This window comes from Neltuma alba, unplaced genomic scaffold, assembly GCF_004799145.2.
Source record: "Neltuma alba isolate B1F8T4 unplaced genomic scaffold, ASM479914v2 tig00010324_pilon, whole genome shotgun sequence".
Classification (NCBI taxonomy): domain Eukaryota; kingdom Viridiplantae; phylum Streptophyta; class Magnoliopsida; order Fabales; family Fabaceae; genus Neltuma; species Neltuma alba.
The window spans coordinates 265,336-292,111 of record NW_021635235.1 but is presented as its reverse complement, the minus strand read 5'-3'; positions in this window follow the sequence as shown (position 1 = coordinate 292,111).

Below are 26,776 nucleotides of genomic sequence, written 5' to 3'. Positions count from 1 at the left end.
TAAAATTTAACAACACGTTTTTTTTATAACAACACACTCTGTTTCAGGTGATAACAACAATACATTTGGAAATAACAAGTTCTGATTATAAAATAACAAGTCTGGGATTAAAATTTAACAACACAGTCTGTTGCAGGTGATAACAACAATACATTTGAAAATAACAAGTTCTGATTATAAAATAACAAGTCTGGGATTAAAATTTAACAACACATTTTTTTTTATAACAACACACTCTTTTTAGGTGATAACAACAATACATTTGGAAATAACAGGTTCTGATTATAAAATAACAAGTCTGGAATTAAAATTTAACAGCACCTTTTTTTTTATATAACAACACATTTTATTCCAAGTGATAATAATAATACATTTAAAAATAACAAGTTCTGATTATAAAATAAGAAATCTAAAATTAAAATTTAACAACACATTTTTTATAACAATTAATTATTTTATACTTTTAAAAAATAAATTATTTATAACTTATAAAAAGTATTTTAAATCTATTTAATTTGCTAAAAAAATAATTTTTATCTCCAATTTATAATCAAAACTTGAAGTGTAATTTATTATAGATTAAAAATACTTTTTTATTGTTCAAATTTATAAATAAAATTTAGGGAAAATGACAACACACTTTTTTAATTTTTTTTTAAAAATTTTAATCTATATATCTATACAACTCATTATAAATCAAACTACTTCTTATAAATTATAAATAGTACAATTTATTGTAGATTAAAAATACTTTTTAATTGCTTAAATTTATAAATGAAATTTATCTCTAATTTATAATTAAAAATACTAGTTTTTTTCTTTAAATATAAAAACTATTTTTAATATTTAAAGAATGAAATAGATATATAAATTAAAAATTTTTAAAAAAAATTAAAAAAGTGTGTTGTCATTTTCCCTAAATTTTATTTATAAATTTGAACAATAAAAAAGTATTTTTAATCTATAATAGATTACACTTCAAGTTTTGATTATAAATTGGAGATAAAAATTATTTTTTTAGCAAATTAAATAGATTTAAAATACTTTTTATAAGTTATAAATAATTTATTTTTCAAAAGTATAAAATAATTAATTGTTATAAAAAAATGTGTTGTTAAATTTTAATTTTAGATTTCTTATTTTATAATCAGAACTTGTTATTTTCAAATGTATTGTTGTTATCACTTGGAATAAAATGTGTTGTTATATAAAAAAAAAAGGTGCTGTTAAATTTTAATTCCAGACTTGTTATTTTATAATCAGAACCTGTTATTTTCAAATGTATTGTTGTTATCACCTGAAAAAGAGTGTGTTGTTATAAAAAAAATGTGTTAAATTTTAATCCCAGACTTGTTATTTTATAATCAGAACTTGTTATTTTCAAATGTATTGTTGTTATCAACTGCAACAGAGTGTGTTGTTATAAAAAAAAACGTGTTGTTAAATTTTAATCCCAGACTTGTTATTTTATAATCAGAACTTGTTATTTCCAAATGTATTGTTGTTATCACCTGAAACAGAGTGTGTTGTTATAAAAAAAAACGTGTTGTTAAATTTTAATCCCAAACTTGTTATTTTATAATTAGAACTTGTCATTTTCAAATGTATTGTTGTTATCACCTGGAACAAGAGTAAATGAATTAACTTATATTTTTTTTTGTATTATAATGTTAGCAAAAATTTGTTGGCTCAATGGTCATTCCTAATTTTGGGAAGCATGAGGTTGGGGGATCAAATCCTCCCAACCTCACTTCCCCCCAATTTAAAAAAAAAACAATTTCAAAAAAACAAAATAAAGGAAGGCCGTCGGCAATGGCCGGAATCCGGCGGCCGGCGTCCGAGGTGGCGGAGCTCCGGTGGCTGGAACTCCGGCGCCGGCGGCCGGATTCCGGCGAGGCAATGGTTTTTTTTGTTGAAAAAAAATTAAAGAGGGGTATTTTGGTAATTTGGCCATGATTTCATAATTGCAAATTGGGACCCGGTCCTTGTGAGCAATTTTTCAATTTCAGGGTCCCTGATTGCCATTTTATATATTGGGGGGTCTTTATTTGCAATTTCTCCAATAAAAAATATATTATTTCTTCTTCTTTTCCCCTTGTTTGGTGAACAAAAATACATGGTCTTTCTAATACTACATTATGTATGGGAAAGGAGAAGAAATATCAAGTGAGATAGTTGTCAAATTAACTAAATTATCAATATATCAGAAAATAATGCTCTGAAAGCCACTACATCCCAAAATGGCCAACGATTGGCTCCTCTCTCATTTTATCGTTCACAAGCTGGCACCACACAAGATATCAATAAATGCATGTGCCTCTAACTACGGATAAGCTAATAGTAAACCCTCATCCATTTTTTGGAGTTTTGGACTCATCCCATATATATATCCTACTCATCTTCATATCAAAATTCAAACTTCCTACGCCAGATATGTTCCACTTTTAAATCTATCACATACCACAGAACTGCTCATTCACAACCCATCCATTCACATACTTCAAGTTTCAATGTTTTCCTCTGCCCATGTCATATATCACTTTTATTATATCCTTGCAACTATTTTACATAGCACTCAATCCATCACACCTGCATTTCATTCTTCATTAGATACTCTAAACGATACAACTTTTGTAACACTTTAACTTTAGAATATATAAGGAGTCAAAACAAGTTAATTGGAAGCACATTATATGACATTAGGCTTGGAAAAACAATACTTTGAAAAAGTTATTCTCAGGTTACTATTCACTCAGTAATCTTAAAAATTTTGTCAATTTTAAAAATTCACAACTAATTCTAGAAAAATTGAAATGAGGTAGTTCCAAGTTCTATTTGAAGCTCTTCTAGTTATCTACACAGTAACAATAGTTACTAGTCCATTATTCATTCCATTTAGGCCCTTTTTTGCTTAGAAAAATCACTGTTTATTTGATCAATTTTAATTTTTCAACTTTTTATTATAATCTCAAAAATTCATAACTTTTCACATACAATTCTAAATTTGATGATTTACCACTCTATTTGAAGCTTATATGAACTTTAAGTTCACCAAATTTCATGGTCAAATTCCACCATTTTTCTAGAAAACTCACAGGTCAAAAATTAGGGTTTTATAGGCAATTAAATCTCTTTTTAAGTACCTAACTTATGAGTGAAATTCTTAGCTTCCATAATCAATCAAACCATTCAAACCAGCAATTAAGAACCACTATAATATCTCTCAAGGGTTGGGAGCATCATCCATACAAACATTTATCATATTGTTTACAAAAATCCATGACTTTATAGTTACATAACAGGTGAAATGCATAATATTTCAAACATAATTGTTCAAGTGTCCACATTCTTTCCCTTGTCCCTTAATGTGCCAACCCCTATTAATCAACTTCACATAGAGGGGGTGAGGTTTCAAAAAAATCTTAGTAGCAAAGAACATCAATCAGAGTATCAAAATGCAAGGTTACTTTATGCTATATGCAAGCATTAAACTAATGCACCATCATGCTTTTAACATGCCATTAATATGTCATAGAAAGGGAGTACATAACATATCATTCAATAATACAACTATACATATTTGCCAAGGCATCAATGCAAGGAGTTGAACACATTTCATCATTTATAACTTAACCACATCATGGCACATATACATAACAAAAATAACCAATGCAATCCAATAATAAAATTGTAAGTTCTTGCTACCTCTTTGTAAACTTGATTCCTTGATTCCTTGCTCTTGTTCTTCAGCCCTCCCTTGGTCAATGCCAATTCCTATCAAGAAAACAACAATAGCATTCCAATCAACTCAAACAATTTCATTAAATACTTAACCTAAAACCCTAGCCCTTTAACCTTTATTTTAGGACTTCATTATTATCTTCTTTAACTTAACTCCCACATACTTTTCTTACATGATTTTTCATGTAGAATTGATATATGAACTTAGATTTATCGAATTTATTTTCTTCCCCTATAACTAAGCTTAGCCGAGAGGTATGCACTTGGAATTCAGAAAATTCCATTTTTAATTTTAATACTTCCAAATACATGTTTTTTAGACATCCCTACACAATTTCACTAGCTCCAAGAAGTAGGTCTAGCTAAAACATAACCTTAGGTTCCACAAATTGAAATTCTTCCAAAAACAAATTTTAAACACCATTTTCTAACCATTTTCTACCCTCTAATCCATATACAAGTTTCAAATCATCAATATCTAATCATGAACCAAATTGAACAGCACCAAAACCCTGGGGTTTATAACTTTTAACTTCTATCAAAATCATATTTAAAACCATCAAACTATAAAACATCATAACCTACAAGAAAATCCAAGCTTTTACCTTGGTTTAGCATGCTTTAACCTAGGTTTTGCTTGATCTTCTCTTCCTCCTTCTTTCTCACTTGGTTGACTTTTTTTTTCTCCTTCTTGCTCTTTGGAGTTGGCCAAAAATTGGCCAAAAAAAAGAGGGCAGGATATATGTAAACTTGGCTCAAAAATTTACTACGTGATAACTTTTTCAAGTTACCATTTAACCCTCCTAACACTTGGCACCATCTTGTTCATAATCCCTTGTGATTTTCCACATAAACCTCATTAGGTGTCCTCCTTATTCAATGAAAATTTCATCTCAAGGGACATTTCATGTGCCACCTATTACACAAGTGGAAAAATAACAATTTTTTATTAAATAATTATATTCTTTCAAACTTAACGTTTAACAAAGTGTATTCTTCCATTTAGGTCCTCCCCTTCATTTTTGGTGCCATTTCAAGTAGAAAAACTGAAAAAATTTTTGTCCCACCAAGTTTATGATTATTACACTATATAATCTCACAATATCAGTTAAATTTTTTTTAGATCTTGTTAAATCAATACTTCCAAAAATTTATTTCTTTATGCCAATAGCTTTATTTTGATAAGAAGAGGTTTTCATAATTTTTTCTTATTGAATTTTGACTTAAAACTCCTTCAATTTTTTTTTGAAATAAGCTTTTTACCTATATAATTTAGCTTTAAATATTTTAAAGCTAATCTCTAAATCTTCAGAAGCTAGAAATAATTTTAAAATTCATAAGAAATCTCAAATAATTTTTCTCATTTTTTCATAAATTATGGAGGTCTCTACATATTTTAAATAATTTATTTTGTCCAATTTTCCCTTAATCAGCCAAAATTCCATCAAATCACAAAACATTTCAAAAAAAATTTTTATGTTGTTTTTCATCTTTCAGGCCTGAAACACTATTCTACACCCTTTATTCTATTTTTCATAAGTTTTTGAGAATTTTTATAAATTTTGGCCATAATTTCTAATTTTGCCCTTGAACGAAATTTTTCAAAATGACGATCAAGTTGTTTCCTAGGTTTTAGTCTAAAAGTTGCTCTATCTACATTTTTACTACACTGCATGGCCTTCATTCAATCCTAAATTTCTTATTTTTCATGTTAGAATTAGTAAGATATGACGACTTTATTCTTGCAAGTGCCATAGGGTAACCACTTTTTTCCTTATTAGTAACAAATGACCTCTTCATTTCTCATTATTAGTGGTTGAGACCATTAGTGAATATTATTTCCTTTGATTTGTCATCCCCACCATACTATATACATGCCTATGTTCCTTTATTTCCAAATATACATTTCTCACATCATCTATCCTTACAGTGGTAGCTCTTGCCAAAAGTTTTTCTCGATGACCTTATGTATGGTGTATGTTGTAGTAGAGTCACTGTGAAGGTCAACCATATCTTTCTTAGAGAAACTATTCATATATCAAAACTGTGATATTGCCTAATGAATGAAGTTTTTTGATTGATATTGTCCTATTTGACAATAGATTTTTTTCTCTTTATTGCATTCATACCTTTAAATTTATTTTTCTTCTTTATTTCATCAATCAATAGTCTATTCCTCTTATAAGGGACACATAAACACTAAAAACTAATGAAATCATCAAATGCTTGTATTGGGGACCCAGCACAGGTTGTTCTTATAACATTATAAGCGTGGTTATAAGGAAGGTAGGGAAGAGTTTATCATAAATATCACTTAAAGTTCATTCTGTCCTCAATCATACATGAGCGTGATTTGCTGAAATATTATTTGAAATTGAAGCTAATATATGATATTTCATGGGGTCTTTTAATGATCGCTAGTTTGTAGGTGACACACTTTTCCTTCTTTGATACATGTTGCCTTAATCTCCTTATATGTTACTATCTCTTGATCCCAATATTATATTTCCCTTATTCCATGTATGTTTTAGGTGTATGTGGCTTTCTAAAATATGTTTCATTTATTTGTACGAATAATTCAATAATTTCATGGGTTATTATGTGAAGGAGTTTTGTTCTCATCCTTGAGATGCGCTAAGAAAAAGTTATTAGTACTTAGTCTACTTTTATATTTCATCTTCAACTTTTAATTAGTAAAGATATGACCCTATTTAAAAATGCCTTTTTTCACTACTTACTAGGACAAAAGCCATTGTCACGTGCTTCTTGCATGGGAATGGGGTAGAGAACGTAATGAAAAAGTGTAGGGCCCTAGAGTCTAAGTGGAGTATCTTCATAGTAGTTTCCTTTTATAAAATGGTTGATTTGTTTTACTTCAAATAACTTCCTTCAATGGCTTTTCAGGCCTTATTTTTATTACCATTCCAAGTAATTTGCCATTAACTTACATATGCCTAACTATAACTTTATACCCTAATGCTACAAAGGTGTTGTTTGATCCCCATTTCTTTTAAGTGTAGATGTTGAAGAGGAGCAATTGGTAAGGTCATAACCTTGATTTCCAATACCTTCTTCTTTTTTGTCCTTTCTTTTATTTTTTGTTGGTTTTCTATGTTGACTCATTATCTATGTTTACCCACTATTCCCAACTATCTAATTGCATTTGTCATTCATAAAGCTATTTTGTTGAGTAAGGAATTGAATTTCCGGTAGGTCATTGTTGAATTTGATAATATTAATTTAATTGACTATATTACTTGTTCTACCTTCTCCAGATGTGAGTAGGCGGGATGACATTTGCTTAAGGATACTTTGGAGTTAATAGCTTCTCAATCAGATCTTTACTTTTCATTCTTCTTACATGAGAGGGATGTTGTTGTTGACTTTCTAATGGTCTCGGTTTACAGGAAGGTGTGCCCTTTAGGGTGGGTTCAAACACCATCACCTTCATTAGTGCTCTCCTTCTTAATGACAAGATTAAGTCAAGAAGGTGCACTTTGATGGCTCCTACTAAGCTTCCCACTGAAGCTATGAGGGCTCATGAAGGTGTTAGATAATTTGTTTTAGTTTTACAGCTCTTTTTTTAGCTTTGCTTTGTTAGCTTATTTCTTTTCCTCTTCATTTGTGTGCTAGACTTGTGTTACTTTTTGCTAGTTTTATCAATAGAATGATGTATTTTCAAGGTAGGGGAAAAAAACGAATTGCGTTTGTCATTTATAGTATAAGAGGTGATATTCTCTCCAAGTATCTTTGTAATTAGTTATGAGCCTTATATGAAATATAAGTTAATGAGGTTCCATACTTTTAATCAATTTAAAAATATTAATTTTCAAGTTATGAAATATTTCACAATATTATGAGTCATAAACTTAAAGTAAGATCTAAAGTTACAAATTCCCTTTCATACAATTAGTGTGTTAAAGTTTTGACATGTACTATAACACCTTATCTTTGTGCTTAATAGCGCATCAAACAGAATCATTTGGAATCACATTTGTTGGCCACAAGACTAGAAAATCATGTTTTCAATAATTTTGTTCTCAGGTTACTATTCATAGCAACCCTTAAAATTTTGGTCAACTTAAAAAAATCATAACTAATTATAAAAAAAATTGAAACATAGTGGTTTCAAGTTACATTTGAAGCTCTATTAATTATCTGTGTGGGAAAAGCACTCATTGGTCTTATTGCCTCACCATTCGGTTCCAGTTTGAAGTCAAAGTGATACTGTTTATTTAGTTATTTTCTAATTTTCTAGAATTTATGCCTAACTTTGGATAAGCATAACTTTTTGTACAAAACTCCAATTTTAACCAATTACTACTCATTTGAAAGCTTAAAATGAGATCTACTAGCTTGCCAAAATTCATGATCAAACTCCACCATTTGCCCAGATTCATGTGGTGACCAAATTAGGCCCTCATTAGGCAATTTTTATCCCCTTATTATGCCATTTCTTAGGGATGCTTACTTTTCTCAAATCATATGATCATAACTCAAATATAATGACATATAAACACAACTTAACCATGGGTTGTATCACTACAGAGCCATTAAGTCATTCATATGTAGCTATTCACAATATACAAAACAAGTCTCAAGTATATAATTCATCATTGTTCAAAATAGTCCACATTCTAACTCCATTTTCTTTCCTTACCACTTGATAAGTCAATCCCTAAATATTGTAATTTAAATATGGAAGGTTGAGATTTCACAAAAATCTCAATAGCAATAAACCACAATAAAATGTCAACAATGCAATGCACATCATGCTATATATCAATGCATATCTCATGCATATTATTTCATCGTCATGCCATAGAAAGGGAGCATCCATGATACTATTCCACTTCACAACTCAACTAAGCATATTACCAACGCATCAAATGCAAGAAGTTTCACACATCATAACACATCCAGCTCAACTACCTTATGGCATAACATAAATAGCAAACAACACACAAAGTAAGTTAACATCAAGTTATAGGTTCTTGCTACCTCTTTGAAGTCTTAGCTCTTGCCTTCTATCCTTGCTCTTGGAGTTCTCTACTTGACAATACCAAATGCCTATCAAACATTTAGTAAGGCATTCTCAATCACAATCCCAATCAACATATTCATATCTAATCCTCTTTAACTTCACATTAACTTCTAACTTTTGAACTTGGTTTTTAATCTCTCTAAATTTAATTCCACATACTATTTCCCCATAATTTTGCATTTATAATTCATTTCCAAGTAAAATTAAACAAAATCCAACTCCTTCCCCTTCAACTCAACTTGGCAGAACATTATAGGATTTTAGGACAAAAATTCTATTTTCAATTGTAATGCTTTTAAACTTAGTTTCTCAACTTTACCCCACACATTTTTTCATTCTAAATTCATTGGAACCAACAAAATCATTAAAATCCAGCCCTAACTCAAACCCTAAGTCTGGTTGAAATTCACACAAGTTAGAGGAAGTTGGATTTCTTGCAAAGTCAACACAAAACTGCTTGATTCTAGCTCTTTTCTACCTCTTAAGCTTTATTCCATCATCAATTTCATCTTCCTTTAAACTTATAAATTGTACAGAATCATATCGTAGGGTTTCAAGCATCCAAAATCCATTACTAAGCTCAACAAAACAAAGAGTAACATATACTACATAAAATCTACAATCTTACCCTGTGTTGGAGCTTGATCTTGGTTGGTTTCCCTTACTCTTTCTCTTCTTCTTCTTCCTCTTCAATTTTGGTCTCCTTTGCCCCTCTTTCTCTCTTAGCTGAAAGGTTATGCAAATGGGAGGGGAGGGGGTATTTATAAAAATTTGCTTAAAGCTTAGCCCTTAATCTTATATGTGTGTGGCTTGATCTTGGCCATTTATTTGATCTCTTTGCCATCTATCTCTTACCTTCTTGATTCTTGCCACTTAACCCTCTTAGATGTTCTCTTCATTCAATATAAGTGCCACCTCAAGGGACACATAATCCTACATGTGATCATAAGTAATATTTTATTACATAATTCTATTTCTTCCAACTATGCCTCTTAACAATTTATATTATTCCATCCATGTCCCTTCATCAACTTTGCATGAAAATAGGGAGGAAAATAGAAGAAAATTTGTGATAATCATACCCTTGGCCATTCCTTCACCTATTTTCTGATTTTAAACTGTATCGGGTACTTTTTCAGATCCTAACTTACTTGATAACCTTAGGACATGTTCTAGCATCCTTTTTTCATCACAATTAACCTCACATGGCATTATATAACATGCCTAAGGAGGAAGTGATGTTCTTCCCTTGTTCTTCCATTAAAACATTTAATAATATTTATTTCAAAGTGAACTTGACCGAATTCTCTCTATCAGTCCATAACTCCAAGAATCTGTATCTAATTTTTGCACCATGAGAAATTTTCCTAATTTTTCTTAAGTCAAAAATCAACCTCTAGAATGTTTATTTTGACTTTTTTTGGATAGTGTATAAATAAGCTTTAAATTTTGTTAAAGCCAACCTCTTTGCTATCTAAGGACGCAATCATTTTTAAAACCTGTGATAATTTCTCAAGTATGTTTTGCTATTTTTCTCTAATTATTTGAGACCTTTTTGTATTTTAAATAATTCAATTTTAGCTGATATTCATAATTAGCCAAAACCCTCGCAACTATCAATTTTCTCCAAGGGTATTTTCGTTATTTTTAACCCCATACGGGCTTCAGAACCTTATTTCCCATTTGTTTTAAAATTTTTTGGAATTCTTGAACATACTTTCCATCACTGCCCTTTCCGACCCAAAACTTTCTAAATTTATGATTATATTCCTACTCAGGTTTAACCTTAGGAATCTTCTTATTGAGATTCCCAACAAAACCTTTAGCCCTTAATTATCTCCAATTCTTATATTCAAGTCTTTCAGACTCCATCTATGTCTCTAACTTGTATTTCTTGTGATTTTAGAAAATTCTTACTTTGCAGTTTAGTCCCTGGGAATCCTGTCCTCATTCTAGGAAACTTCTAGAATTCCTGTCAAAAGGAGTCGAATAGCCTTCTTGTCTTACACCATTTTTTGAACTTTAGAGCCCAAAATTCAGGATGTTACATCTACAAGTTGTTTTAACATTGGCAATATCTCATTGATCCATGCCTCAGTGTCATATAATTGGTATGTCATATAGTACTCTTCTAGCAAGCATATAGACCTTATATGTTAATGAGGTCCCTCATTTTTAATCAATTACTAAATTTTATATTTTCTTTAATTAGCTATGCCAAAATATTGGAAGTCATGAACTTCAAATTAAATATAAACTTTCAAATTTCCCTTCATGAAAATGGTTTTCTTTTTCTTTTAAGTTTTCACATGTCCATCTACTGTTTTGAAAAGAATTATAAAGTTTTTTTCACTTCTCGCTAATTTAATGCAGTTTTCCTATTGGTGAACCAATTTCCTATTACCCTGCAATAAAACCAACAACAATACACATTTATATTAGTATAAATTGACACTAATTTCAAGCAAATAACAACCCTTGGAAAGGAGGAAGGAAAATAAGTATTTGTAATATTGTGCCATTTAACATATCAATATTTTAAAACTGGACCAGATGTTGAACTGGAGAGGCTAGCGAGTCACAATTCAAACAATTGAATTGTTTAGACTGTTTGGTCAGACTGGTTAGATAATAATTAAATAAAAAATAATATTGTATACATATAAAATAATATAAAAAGTAAATATAAAATTATTAGATATATATAATTTAATTAATATTAATAAACACATTTACAGCAATAATTTTAATATACACAAGAAACATTTTATTTTAGTATGATATATTAATGCGTTTTCATTTAAAAAATTTATAATAAATATTTTAAAAAATTCTTAAATTGCATCTTAATTTCCATCACAAATATAATACATTAGGCAAAATCATTTCATAAATATCAAAATAACTTTTTAAATAAAAAATTACTTTACAAAGCTCTCTAAAAATTAAAGAGTGAAGATGCAAATATACCTGTGAACTTATACCAAATGTGTATCTGGCACTATAAAAAAACCTTGGGTGTAAACACACACATGATGATTTCAAAAAGGTGCAAAAAGGCCACGACTGTTAATTATTGTAATGTTGACCATTTGTTTGACTGAAGGTACTGACGTAGATGCTGACATGGCTTAGATAGGGTGATAAAAAAAAAGTGAAGGTGCAAATATACCTATGAACTTTTGTCAAATGTGCACCTGACACCATACACAAACCTAGGGTGTAAAAATACCTACTATCATTCCAAAAAACCCTAAGATGCTATAGTTGTTTAATTCATTAAAAATGATTGTCTAACTCAAACTTTTGACCAAACAAGGTGACATAGACGTTAAGTTAGTGTTTCAATCTTCCTCCATCAAGTGTAAGCCCCTCTTCTTTACAAACTAGAGGAGACGTGACAAGAGCAATTGAGAGAGAGCAGCGTTACTCTTCTTAGAAAAAGAGAAACTTTGACAGATGAAATGAATGAGTAAGTTTTATGAAGAGTTTCAGCTTGTTTCTCTTCAATGAAAAAGCAACAGTGAGGAGAGAACATCATTGAGATCAGAAGGGGACTGAAACGCGATCATTTAAAAGGAGGAGCAAGCTGCACTTGAAGGAGGTAGACTGAAACACTAGCTTAGGATCCATGTCACCTTTTTTAGTCAAAAGTGTGAATTAGAAAGTCATATTTGATGAATTAAACAATTATAGCATTTTAGGGTTGTTTTGAAATGATCGTAGGTATTTTTTGCAGCTAAGGTTTGTTTATGGTGTCAGGCACATATTTGGGACAAGTTCATAGGTATATTTGCACCCTCACTCTTTTTTATCAAACCCTATAAGCCATATCAGCACCTTCGGTCAAACAAACGGTCAACGTTACAACAATTAACGGTCGTGGCATTTTTGCCACTTTTTAAAATCATCATGGGTATTTTTGCACCCAATGTTTGTTTATGATGCCATACACACATTTGGCATAAGTACATAGGTATATTTACACCTTAACCCAAAATTAAAATACATTACAGTTAAACAAGTGAATTTTCAAGAGAAACATGATATGTGTGTATAAATAACAATATCAGCATAGTTATTAATTTAAAATTTCACATTATTTTTAATCTTATTTATAATATATTATTTTTATCTTATCAAACAAAATCCATCCCAATTTCCTATTCTCACGGAGTATTTGCCATTTACCATTTACTTATTACAATAATTTATTTGAAATTTGAATAAGCAAAAATGTGTTATCTAGCTTTAGCCTTAGCCTATCACGTGGCCTTTGACAATGATTTAGCTGACATTAAATTCTTTCTTAGTTCTCACACCCTTTTAATCTATATGTTTTAGGTCTAGGAAGTGAAACACCCTTACCGTTCCTCTTTCTTTTTCTTTGTTATCAATCTCTTCAATTTTCTTGTGTTTTATTTGATTACAACTTTTTCACAAATATACTAGACAACAAATGGACAAGAAAAGGTAGGAGGAGCTGGAGAAAGACACAATGAAAAGGCAAACTACACACACCAAATTGACGGTGAACCCTAATTCATCTTCTTTAATATTTTTTTTTTCTAGTTTTTACACCCATTTCCCTCGCAACTAGTTCAACTGTCTATTTATTACCTAATCGTTCAGGATCTCAAGTCAAAAGTGAGTTCTTACTCAAAAATGGCTTTTTACTAGTTCAAGTACTGCTTAACATTGAAAGCGACTTTTACCATAAAAATGAGCCATTGCCAAGTTGAACCGACAGTCTAATGTAATATCCTAAATTTTATTATAGGATTTATGAAAAAAATTGTTAGCCAAAAAAAAAAAAAGAAGAAGAAGAAAAAATAAAATTTTTTTTTATTATTATAATAAAATAATCATATTTTAATTTTTTTAAAAAAAAGTAAACAGCTTTCCACCGAATTCGGTGGAAAGCTAAGATTGAGTAAAGAAGAAGAAAGTTGGGAGTTGGCGGTTGGGAGAGTATTTGTTAGGGGGAAGCTCCCCCTAATAAATGTGTGGGAGTGTTAAAATAACACCCTACAATTCAATTTTTCCCCCATCAGGCGCAGGAGAGAAAGAGGGAAAGAGAGAAAGAGTGTGGGAAAGAGAGTAAAGAGTTTATCGACAGTCTTTGTGAAGGAGAGAACAAGCTTTGAAGATAATTTATGTATATAAAATTACTTCTTTTAATCAAACTTTATTCATGAATATTTTTTATATATTTTAAGCTTTCTAATAGTAGTATTACTATAGTGATTAGAAAAAATTTTGAGACTTATATATGATCTAAGTTCTGAGTTTTGATAATAAATAACTATAGAAATTTAGAGGTAAATGAGTAGTTAATTTTAATAGGTTTAGATTTGCCCATTTGTTAGTTTTTAAGATTTAAACTAATTTGTTTAGTTGAAAAATCTGTTATATATGGCATATATCATATTTTTACCAATTAAATTTAAGTTAAATAATTTATTTGGGTTGTGCGATATATTATTGAGATTTTAATCAGTTTTGTTTTATTTATTGGATAACTGGAGGTTTTGGAATAATTATTTTGGCTAAAAAAATTATTATTTATGAAAATATACATACACGATAGTCATACCATTGAAATTTTGATTAGATTATTTATTTATAAATATTTGAGGTACTATTAAATTTTTTATGATTTGGTTTTGAGGTTTAAATTTTCAAATGAGATTTTTAGAATCTAAAACATAATAATTCTATATTTGGAAATTTTGGAATTTTTTTAATTAAAGTAAATAATAAATTAGTTCTAAAATATTTAATTTTGGATTATGAGAGTTGTGAGAATTTAGAATAAAAATTAAATTAAATTAAATTAGGAATTTGACTAATATATAAGCTTAATTAATTAATTAATTAGCTTATATTAATATGTGGTTATATTAATTGTGTAGATTAATTATTGGTTGAGTAAATGATTGACCTTATGATAATTCTTTCTATTGTCCTGGCGAGTGGTAACCACTTTTCACTTGTTATATGTGTTAATATATTGTTTGTGAGTATTTTGCTATTTTAGAATAATGATATGTTATTTGAAACTCAAGTAGATATGTTATATCTTTTGAGTTGTGAAAATTATCTTGTGAGATTTTTGGAATTGTGATTAAGAAGTTTGGAAAAATATATAATTTATATCTTATGGATTATACTGAGAAAAGATTGAGACATTTTTTGTTATATTTGTGAATGATGGGTTGTTATTTAGATTTTGGATTGAGCCCTATCTTACCACATGGTAAGGTCGCCATTGGTGTACATTGGTTGGCTTCCTTTGTCCCTAGAGTAAGAGATAGACTTTTGTTACTTCTTATTCGTCTCCCAAAGAGTGTGATAGGCTTGTATGTCTTATTGATTTCCTATAGTGAGAGATAGACTTATGTGGCTTGTGCGTTAGTCCCCGTAATGACAGTTTGAATGATTGAGATTTATCTAAATATACATATTTTATATTTCCATTGATATATCTATATTTCTTGAGATTTAATAAACATCCCACTTGACACCTCACAGGCACATGTTTATATGTATGATGAGTTGGAAAGCTGGTTACTAAGGCCTTTGTCTTATCCCGTGGTTTTTACTATCTTCAGGTGATAGTTCAGGTGGTGGTCTATTAGGGAAGGCTTCGGAAGCATAGTGTGTTATTATAGCTTGTATAGCCTCTTTGCTTTTGTTCTATGTGCTGATTTATTATATATTATCACATAGGGCTCATCTACTCTTAAGTTGTAAACTAATACTTTTAATTACTACTATTTGATATGTGGGGACAGTTAGAAGGCCAGACACCTCCAAGACTCTACATGTGACACCCTTTTAAAGTGTTAACTTTTGACTAATGGGTTCCATATCTTATATTAAAATGATTTGTCAATTCATATGTTTGAAATTATGAGTTTGGTTTGAGCTAATGGTTGAATGGTATTTCTAGACTTTAAAAGTCCAGGGCCCAAGTTAATGGTTGATGTTTCTTGTAATATAAGTTGATTTCTTTTAACCATAATATTGATTTTATAATTTTAAGATTTCTTCTTTTCTATCATGGTTAATCTTTTGAATGAATTGTTTGATTTAATCTAAATGAATTTTGAAAGAATGGTTGTCATATCTAGCCACCATCTAGGTCCGACTCAACTTTTAAAATCTTGCGACATAGTCATTATTTAATCAATGCTGCTTACTACTCTTTCCAGTCCTATTTATAAGTTTTAAATTTAGAGAGGAGTGTGGTCCAATTTATAACCTACATTTTGGGTTTATCTTAACATCTAATACATTGTTTTTTCTAATGTTACCCTCAATAGTGTATTTTTTTCTAATGTCTGTGTATTGCATTAATAAGCATAAGTGGTTGACTATTTATGATAGAGAGATGATACTTTATGACTAAGAAAAATAGTTTACTTCATTTTAGAACAAAGAAAATATAGGAAAGAAATGATGCTTTGAGACAACAACACCATATGTTCCTATTTTCTATCCATCAAATAAGAAAACCATGGATAATACTTGTTTCTTAGATCTCATTGTAAAGATTTCCTTGGACAATGATTTGGCATACATTGGCTGGTACAAAAATCTTATAGTTGAGGAGTCATTTAAGAAGGATGTGTTAGTATGGTTGAAAACCTAATAGGGGTGAATTGTGTACTATAAAAAATTTTCAATAATAAAACAATCAAACTCGATTAAAATAAATAGAGTAGAGTATGAGAGGATATCACCTATCATTTAAAGGAAGAGACGAGAAAAATGCATACAGAAATTCATATTGGTTTGGTCTAACATGACCTATGTCTGGTTCCTAGGCTCTTCCTAAGAGTTTTGCTTGGGCTCCTGGTACGAAAATATAACAACCACCTTCATACCAGAGGCAACACCTCAACACCTAAGGCAATCACTTCCCCTCATGACATGTAAGAGTAGTTCCAATTAGAATTCCATGATTTTAAGTAACAAATGTGAGTTTATAATACAGGAGTATTTTTCTCTCTCAATAGAGTAAATGCTAAATACTAAAGCTCAATAAATTTCTTAGAGAATGCTTGTAAAGAATGTGCTTTTTGTAGCTTGTGATCTCTTGTTCTCTTCTAGCTCTCTTATTCTCTTCTTCTTTATTCAACGCATATTCTATTTATAGTCAATCTTTGAAATTGTCTATTGGACAGAGTTTTTCCTATTGAAACCTGTGTCTAAGGTAGGTGAGAGTATTAAATGAAACTTCCTATTGAAACTTGAGTCTAAAGTAGCTTGCTGTATTTAATACTTTTCCTCAAATAGGGTTGGGATCACTCTTAACTTAATCTTTATTTTGAATACATTTAAGTTTAATATTCAATATGACAAAGAAGCTTTGAAGTGAAATCTAATAGGTAAAGGGTCAAAGATGACTTTTAGTATATTGTCAGTGAACTCATAAAAAACAAGGTCTTTTTGACTTGGTTCAACTTATAAACTTATATGAGTCCAATACTTATTACTAGTAAAAAAAAAAAAATTAAAACTTGTTAACCAATAAATAGATTTTTAAAAAAATTTAAAGGTAATTTCTTTCTAAAAACATTTCATTAACAATTTAGATTAATTAATTTCTCTAGAAAATAAATTTTTCTCTAATTTTGTTATCATCAAAACATACAATCAATGATGAAGAAATGAGCTCTCCTAGCAAGATGAAAGCAGAGAGAGCTTTTAAGTCAAAAGAAAAACTACATCTTGATTTGAACAAGCTACCAAAGGAAGCCACTGCAATCGACATAGATGAAATTGATTCAAAAGAACATGTCATTGATGAAAGGAGGATATAATATTGTGGAGAATTTCTTAAAGGAGGATATCTATTCTGACAACAATGTTGAAGCAATCAGTTTTGTAGGGAAAGATAAGTTCACAAGGAAGAAAGAAGAGCAGTCTTATTATTTTTCTCTTATGACATCAAGTGGCAACAACATAAATTACTAGTTGACCATAATGAATACTTTGATGAAGGACCTAATTTTGGATTCAAAAGTATGGCACTAAACAAAGAGTTTCTATCTTTGTTGAGGATTTATTTTGGTAGTTAGCTTTAAGTTATAAACTGGCCATAAGTTAAAGGAATGCCAAATATGTATTTTTTGTACTTTGGTTACCTTTTTGTGCTCAAGTCAAAACCTCTTTGATTTAGTATAATGTTGTTTTGGAATAGATTTTGGATTATAATGGTGTTGCTTTCAATATTGGTACTCTTCTTTAATTCTTTTAAATATGAATAGGGTTGTTATATCAACTTCAACGTTGAGAAAATGACTCTCAATTATTATTGTTTTCTTATAACCTCCGTGTGAATATGATATTATTATTTTTACTTTTAGTATCTAGCTTTCTTATGCTTTTTTCAATCTTCAAAGATGCTTAGAAGAGATACATTTCTAAAAGGTGATTTATTTCTTGGTATTCTATTCTGGTCTTGTGAATGAATGATAGTGCTACTTAACAAAATGAGTCATATCTTATCCTTTATACAATTGTATTCTTAGTGCATTTAAATAAATTAAGTCATGTGCTTCTTTTTTTAGTTAAAATATGATCATAATTTGAATTTTTTGTAGGCATTAGGCAATGTATTATGTATACAAGAATCACTCCAACAAATGAGTTATTAGTTGGATGTAATATGTACAACATACATATGATCTTAGTTAGAGTTAAACTTGAGGGATTGAGTCACAAATTAGGTAAAAGTTGAAGGACCAAATGATTAATTTTCCAAAGTTTTTACTTTTGCAAGTAGAATGCGACTCATTTTCATTAAAAGAAAGCAATAATTCAGGGTTCATTTTCTTTCAAAATAGAACCACTTCTCATCAATATAAACAACATTATCCATGGATTTAAATTTTTCATCATCAGAGATGCCTCTTTCTTCAAGCATTGACAAGAAGAATTTAAGACAAGCTATCTTCTTCTCCCCTTTCAAATGTGCTTAATTGTCATTGAATAGTGTTAAACATTTCTAGCCTTATGCATTCTTATCAATGATGTCTTACAAATATTTAAAGCAAAAGATAGTGATCAAAGTGTTTGTTGCTCAATATTAAAATTTCTCATATCCTTTCATTGTCTAAGATAACTCTTTATGGACTATACTTTATAGTCTTCGTATGAGACATGTGCCATATCTCCTTAACTTGCCTCTAAATATGCTTAATGATAATTTTATAAACACTATATAATGATATTCTTATTTTACCTTCATGATTTGAGTCCAAAACAAATATGATCTTAGCCTCCTTTGTTCATGTTAGAATATTTTTAAAATGAAGAGATGTGTTTTTAAAAGGTCACATGTAAATTTATTAAATTAATAAATTTATATGGTGTGTTCTCATATAAATTAATATATTTATATGATGGGTTGTGTCTTTATATAAATTAATATATTTATATGAAGAGTTATGTAGGAAGTTATAATACTAAAAGACCATACATATTAAAAAGTGTAACTCTTCATGAAAGGGATATTAATTATTCTTTGCTTATTTAAATTATGTTAGTTTATAAGCAACATATGGTTGTGACTATTAATTAAAGAGGTATTATTTTTCAAAAAAAAAAAATCTCTTCAAGACATCATTCAATAGTCTATATAAACCCCTTATTGGTACTTCATTTACACACAATAAAAACACAAACATACTAAGATCAAACGCATTGCCTTTATCTCTTACAAGAAGAATTTGTTCAACAGTCTATTCAATTGCTATCATCTCAATAGTATCTAAGAAAAGGATGTCAACATGGTGTTTCAATCTTTTTCTAGTTACTTTTTTTACAAAACTAATGCTCTATTAATTTCTTATTCCCGAAACTCTTCAATACTGAACTTTGTTGTATAACCCGTTTCATTTTATAAAATTGATCTTTTCATAAAAGAAAATACACTGTCTTTGTCTATAAGTGTACACAGAGATAGAGTCAAATTATCACTTTGTAAGGGTCATTATTGCCATGGCTTGAATCTTGAAAGTATAGTTCATATTCAAAGGTCTTCATTGTGCCTTGAAGAAAATTTACCAATTAGCCCAACTCACACCTTATAAGATAAGAATAGGTAGGGATGAACTAGGCTTAAAGGAAAGTGTTACTCACATCTTGAAGACATCCTGCACCACTTTTTTTTTTTTTATCGTTTTTTTCTTCTCATACTCTTTAAAAACCCATTCATGTTAATAGTTTATTTGTTAGGAAATCATGTTTTCTAGAGCTCGATTCATCCTCGACAAAATTTAAAAAAAATAAATTAAAAAGGGCTAAAGTACAAACTTACCCATGGATTTATACCCAATATACGTCAAACAACGTATACCTTTTTCAGGTGTAAATCTACCAATAAGAGTTTAAAATGGATGCAAAAATGACAACACTATTAATTACATCAAACATCTATTAGCTTTAGTTTAATAGGTCCAACTTGTTAATTAAAAATGATGACATGGAAATCACCCAGTTCTCCATGAAACTCTACCTCAATCTCTTTACTTCTACTACAACCACTGATCTATTAGAGACCTTTGCAATCTCTCTTGGTAGAAATTTATAAGCAGAAGACTTGCTTAATAAGATTCTCACAGTAGCTTAAACCTCTTGCTTTAAAAAAATCTCATGCTTCTAATGCCGCAAACAACCCCTTGAAGCTAGAAGAAGATAGTGATCTAATCTCTAATGTATTTGGATCTCTATTTTCTTTTAAAGGAGGCATTCTCTTTAATTGATCATAGTTGCTTATTCCTTTTAGTTTCATAATCGTCTCTACCATTTGTAGTTTAGATATAGGAGGATGAATTTGGAGAGGAGGATATAAAGGTTGCTGAGGGTAGTGGAAGACTAGAAGAATGGACTATAATTTTTATTTATTTTTTATTTTTCAACTTATTTTTTTTTGTCTTATTCATTGACCTTTCAACTTAGCTTTCAAGATTGCCACTTAGAACTTTAATAAGCCACATCTATGTCCATGTCACCTTATTCAGTCAAACATAGTGTCACAAATGATCAATTCAAGAAGGCTAAATGACATTATCATTTTTGTACTTATTTTGAACTTGTGTCCTTAGATCTGCACGCTAAAAAATTATATTGTGTTTGGTGTACATTGGGTATAAGTTCATTGGTAGATTTGGACCTTAACCCATTTAAAAAAATCAAGCTTATATGCTAAAAATTTTAAAACTCAGAACAATTTCAATATCATATGCTAGTAGTGAATGTCAAAATTGCTTATTATAAAATCAGATTGTATCCATAAGAAATAACCCAAGCAATTGTTGAACCCAAATAAAAAACATAAAAATAATGCTTAGAACTCTAGCTTGGATTATTCTTGTTGTGTTATGAATATCAATTTCCTCCAAACCAGTTATTGAAATTGTATATTTGTTGGTTAGAAAAAAATACATAAAGAAAAAATATCACATATAATAGAAAGTCAACTTATCATCTATGGACCTTGGGATATCTAAAATTCATCTATTGGTCACCATAGCATATCCATATCATAATACAAAGATACTATGCATAATCCAATGTAAATAAAATAATAAATATATCGCATAATTTAACAATTTAAAAGTATTAATATTAATAGTAGTAACAAGAACAAAATTTTAACACCTACTTTTCTATCCAGAGTTTATACCTGCTACATGGTGTGTTTCATATTCAAACAATACATCTTCTTCTTCTACTCCTCCTCCTCCTCTTTCTTCTCCTTCTTCAACTCCTCATTCTCCTCATTCTCCTCGTCCTCTTCCTCTTCCTTCTTCTTGGGGCGCCTCTTCTCCTTTTTGTTCTCCTTCTTCTCTTCCCCTCCTTCTTCTCCTTCTTAGGGGTGTTGTTATGCCAAATGCACACCTTCATATTCTTGGTCATCTCCTGAAACCAAGCATATGATGGCTTTATTAATTTAGTTTAGGCAGTTCACTGAAAATAGAGTAATATATGTGAAAAAAAAATAGAGACTAGAGGACTCCCTTTTTAGCTTCCAAACTCAAGCCATTGTATCTAATCTCAAGAAACACAAGAAAATTAGCCACTCATTGCTTTGAATAAACCTTCAACATGAATCAAGCATCACACAACCAATAAAACATGTGAATGGAGTCATTCATGGAATGAAACTGGACTAGAGGAAGAAAGAAATAAGAAAATAGAGTGAATGAAGAAGGAAAAGTCAACTTGTTCAAAAACAAGGGAAGCAAAGGCACCGATGGTGTTAGGAGAGGAAGGAAGTATCGATATTGACAGTATAGGATACTAGCGAAGATGATAAAGATTGTGGAGGAGGTCAAAGTTTGATGGAGAAGGGATTGTTATTGGTCACTTGTGAGGATTGAAGAGGAAGAGAAATCGAAGGTGTTTGTGGCAACTCCTCTCCTTATTTCATAGTGGAATCCTTTAATCCATGCCTTCATGCTTTCATTTTTATGTTTGTTCATTCAATTTTCTTTTGTTTATTTCAATTTTTTACCTCCAAAACCTGCAAAATATAAAGCCCATAATCAATTATTTAAGAGCAAATATAAAAGCATGACAAAATTACTCCTTTAAATTTTATTTAAGTGCAATCAACATTTAATTCAAAGTAACCACAATAATGCAGTTTATTATAAATCTATAAGTTTAAGGTGAATTTTAATTTATGATCAAAATTAATATTGTCATCTTTGTATGGCAAAGGATATCAAATGTATGTTATTTGATAGGCGTGGTTCAAACGCATACATGACTCAATTACAAAATAATGACACCTCTATTATAGTTATATAGTCTAACTTTATTTACATCCTTTGATGATGGTAATGATCTTATACTCTCCATATTTTGAACTCCGTTCTGCATGTAAGTGTTTTTGATAAAATATTCATAAAAAAAATATATAGTTACTCTCATTTACTTTTGTTACTTATAGATATTCCTTGGATATATAGTTTATTTAGTGTGATAAGGGTATTGTTTAACCTTTGATGAAAGATGTCAAAGAACTCATTCAAAAGTGATAGATATTGAACCATTAATATTGATATCCTTCTCTTTGAGTATATATACCATGTAGTATGATTATCTAACCCATGGTTCATGTTAATTTAAATTGTTTCTAGCTAATATAGTGTAAATGGTTAATGTAACATCCTGAAATTCTAAGCTAATATCTAGTGATGCTTGATTTGGGAGGGAAACCCAAGTGGTTATACCTTGACTTGTAGGGGAATAAAAGCAAATATTATTATTTGAGATTATTTAAGGCATAAAAATATAAAAGATGATGATTGAAAGACATGTCTTTTAGACTTTTCATAAAAATCTAGAATTGAGATATCTTAAAGGGTTAAATAATAGTATTTCTCAATGATTCTTTTTGTATTTGAAAATAGAGACTTCAACCATTACAATGAATCCTAATTTACAAATTTTGAAAATGTGTAGAATTAGTTATGAATTTTTGAAGTCAAGCCTTCCTGTCTGTGTTATTGGCCATGACCAAAGGAGCCATTGGTCAAAGCAAATACATAAAATCTATTATAAATAAAATCCAAAAACAAGAAAAAAAAATAGAAGGGTTTTGGAGGGGTAGTGACTTGGGATCTGCTAGAGCTTTGATTTCTGACATAGGGGGGAGCCTTTTTGAGGTTCTTAACACCTCAATAAGTGATTCTAACCTCTTTTTTATCAATATTTCTTAGTTTTTTTTTTTATATTTAAAATTTTGGAAATCTTGGGTTTAAATGGAATTTTGAAATAGGTTGAAGTTTCACCTAATATTTTGAGTTTATATGAGCTATTAGGACTAGATTAAGCATTTAATCGGTTTATTTTTTTTTTTTGGAATTTACTTTTGTGAAGATCTGAGCTAGGTTTGGTTCTTGAATTGGGATTTCTATTATTTATGATTATGTGATTATTGAAACTAAGGTTGGGGATTGAGTTATGTTAACACTGGTTAGAATTGATGTTTAATGGTTTGAAATATTAATTTGAACTGATTTTTAGATTTGGATATTTTTTAGGATGAACCCTAGATAGAACAACTAGGGCTTTTAATTAATTAGTATAATTAGGAGTCAGTTAAGGCTTCTTATGAGTTGTTGGACCTTTTGGGATGGTATATTGAGCTTGCTTTGGTTAATTTGAAATTTAAAGGAGTTAAGGGTTGAGTTGAGTCCCCAGTTATCACTGTTAACAACCTTATAAGTTGTTAACTAATATATGGTGATTATGTGTTCATGTAGATAGTGTTTTTATGCATGGGGTATCTTGATTGCGATAATTGATCCTTACTTAGGCTAGAGATAACTACTTTGTACTCATTATATATGCTAGTATGTTGTTTGTGAGTACTTTTGTTACTTTGAAAGATACGTTAGCATACATTTGAAATTACGTTGATATAATAGAATTAAGTAAGTCTTATGGAGCTGAGTTTTGAAAATGCAATCATTTGAATTCATGATATCATGTTATCATTATGGGTTTGATTTGGAAATGGATTGTGATTTGGAATTGATAGAATGCATTCTTAAGCAATATGCATACGATGGGGATCAGTGAGTGATTTATGTCTATTACCATCATGTGATGAGTGCCTTCATTAATGCATAATGGTTGGCTCCTTACATTCATTAAAGTGAGGGAATGACCTCTTGGTTTAATCCCCCGGAGTGAGAGACAAGCCTCGAGGTTACTTTATATCCCTTAGTGAGGGATTGCTTTTGGCTCTTTCTCCTAGATTGAGTGATTGGCCTTTCAAACTTTTACTTCTCCATAGTAAGGGAAGGTGGTTATAAGGATTGGATATGCATAATAGCATTGATTTATGAATTGGGTTTTGAGAATTAATATATGAGTTTGAGAACTGTTGTTATTTGAGATATTTTTTATGCTCATATGCTCATTCATAAATGTTTTACTTGACACCTAAGCTTATATCTTATCTCATGCATGGTTATTAGTGTTTTCAAGTGAAAGTTTTATGGTTATGCCACCATAGAAGAACTTGAAGGCCTAGGATTTTGCAGCTTCTTGTATTCCCTCCGTCTCTTTTACATGTGCTGATGGGTTGTATATTGCCACCTAATGCCCTCTTTCTTTACATATTCTATGTGGTTTGGATTTTTAATTTTTGACTTGTACTTTGTTCATTGGATTGTTGTTGTTGAGTATTGATAATAAGCTAGAGGCCTTTGGGATTACACATGTGACTATTGTGGATTCATTTTGACCATTATGCTATACTATGAGTATTATTCACTAACCTAGTTTTAAAGTGGGCTTCGATTTTCTATTCCTGAGTTTGATGCTTAGAGGCCTATCTTGAGATGTTTAGAAATTTGTTAATTGTGCTAAATAGGAGTTTATTTTCTATTAACATGTTAATGGGGCTAAACCCTTTCTAACATGATTTTGCATGTTCTGGTGATGTGAAATTTCTGCATTCATGTATACTTTCAAAAGTGGATTTATTCTTTCTTTTGAACATTAATTTATATGTCTATTAATAGGAGTTTCAGATATCTATTATAGACCTTCTAAGTCATTGATTGTTTCTTTTCTATCATGTATTTCTTTTAAAACAAGTTGAACCTTTTCTATTATGGTAGCTACTTTAATTGTTTTTCTTTTCTGTCATAGTAGTGATTAAAAGAGCTTTAACATGAGTATATCTTTGGTTTTAGGAGTGGATTTTATAGTGAAACCTCCCTAGTCATGACAATGATGTCTCAACTAATGCTGTTGTAGTACTCACAACACTTTAGACAAAGTTCTTTACATATTTAGCCCAAAATTATTATCTTATAGATTATGGATAGCAATTGTTAGTAAAATTTATATTGTGTGCTTCAATTTCTATCATATATTATGTTCTTATATTAATGTTCATTCTAACAGAGAGACACTTTTGTCATCAACATAAAAATATGAAAATTGAAGACATGGTATGGGTGGATATATGATTAGTGCTCCCAGTGTTTATTGAACCTAAGACTGCAAAATAAGAATAATTATAGTGATCCAATGATTTGTCCTGCTTATAAGAAGACACATAAATCAATCAAGCCAAAGTAAAATTACAAATATAACACACATATGGGTACCCATTTCAATATGTCTTCGAGTCAATCTAACTATGTTCTTAATTTTTATAGGATAAAACTACACTATACAATGAAAGGTGAGATAATAACTACTTTATTATTGTTTTTGGATAACCTTGTTGTTTTGTTTCTTAACAAGAATGTAGCAAAAATGAAGCTTACTTTAGAGGAGTTTAAGTAATTATGGTTGTTATAATTTAGCACACAAATATCTTAAGGACTTGTTAAGTTTCACTTGACATCTTATACCAGAGAAACATACATTTGATTTTCTATAAGAGTTGGACCATGTCCTGGTTAGGAAGAGGGCCTTAGTTATATTGAAACTAAATGATTATAACAAGCAATACTGATCTTTTAGCATAAGTGTTAGTCAATTTTCTATGCATGAAGACTTAATGCATAAGTTCATAGAGGCTTATAATGAGGTATAACAAAGGGTATAAGAATAACACAAACAAGAATCAAGAAGTTAACCAAGAATTCATATTCTTCTCCATGCCATAGATTACAATAAATCAACTCCTTATAAGTCTTCATTGATATTGATGCTTCATGTAACATCCTAGATTTTGGGCTAAAAAGTATCAAAATTAGCCTGAAACGGGTAGGCTACTAGACTCTTTTTTAGCAGAAGTCCCAGAAGTTCCCTTGAAGGACAAGAGGATTCCTAGGAATTAAATCATAAAGTAAAAGTTTTTTCGAACTGAGACAGGCAAGTTAGAGACTCTGATAAAGTCTTGAGGGCTTAAGCATAGGAATTAGAGATGATTAAGGGTAAAGGTTTTATTGGTAACCTTAGTAAGATGATTCCTGAGGCTAAAACTGTGTAGGGACC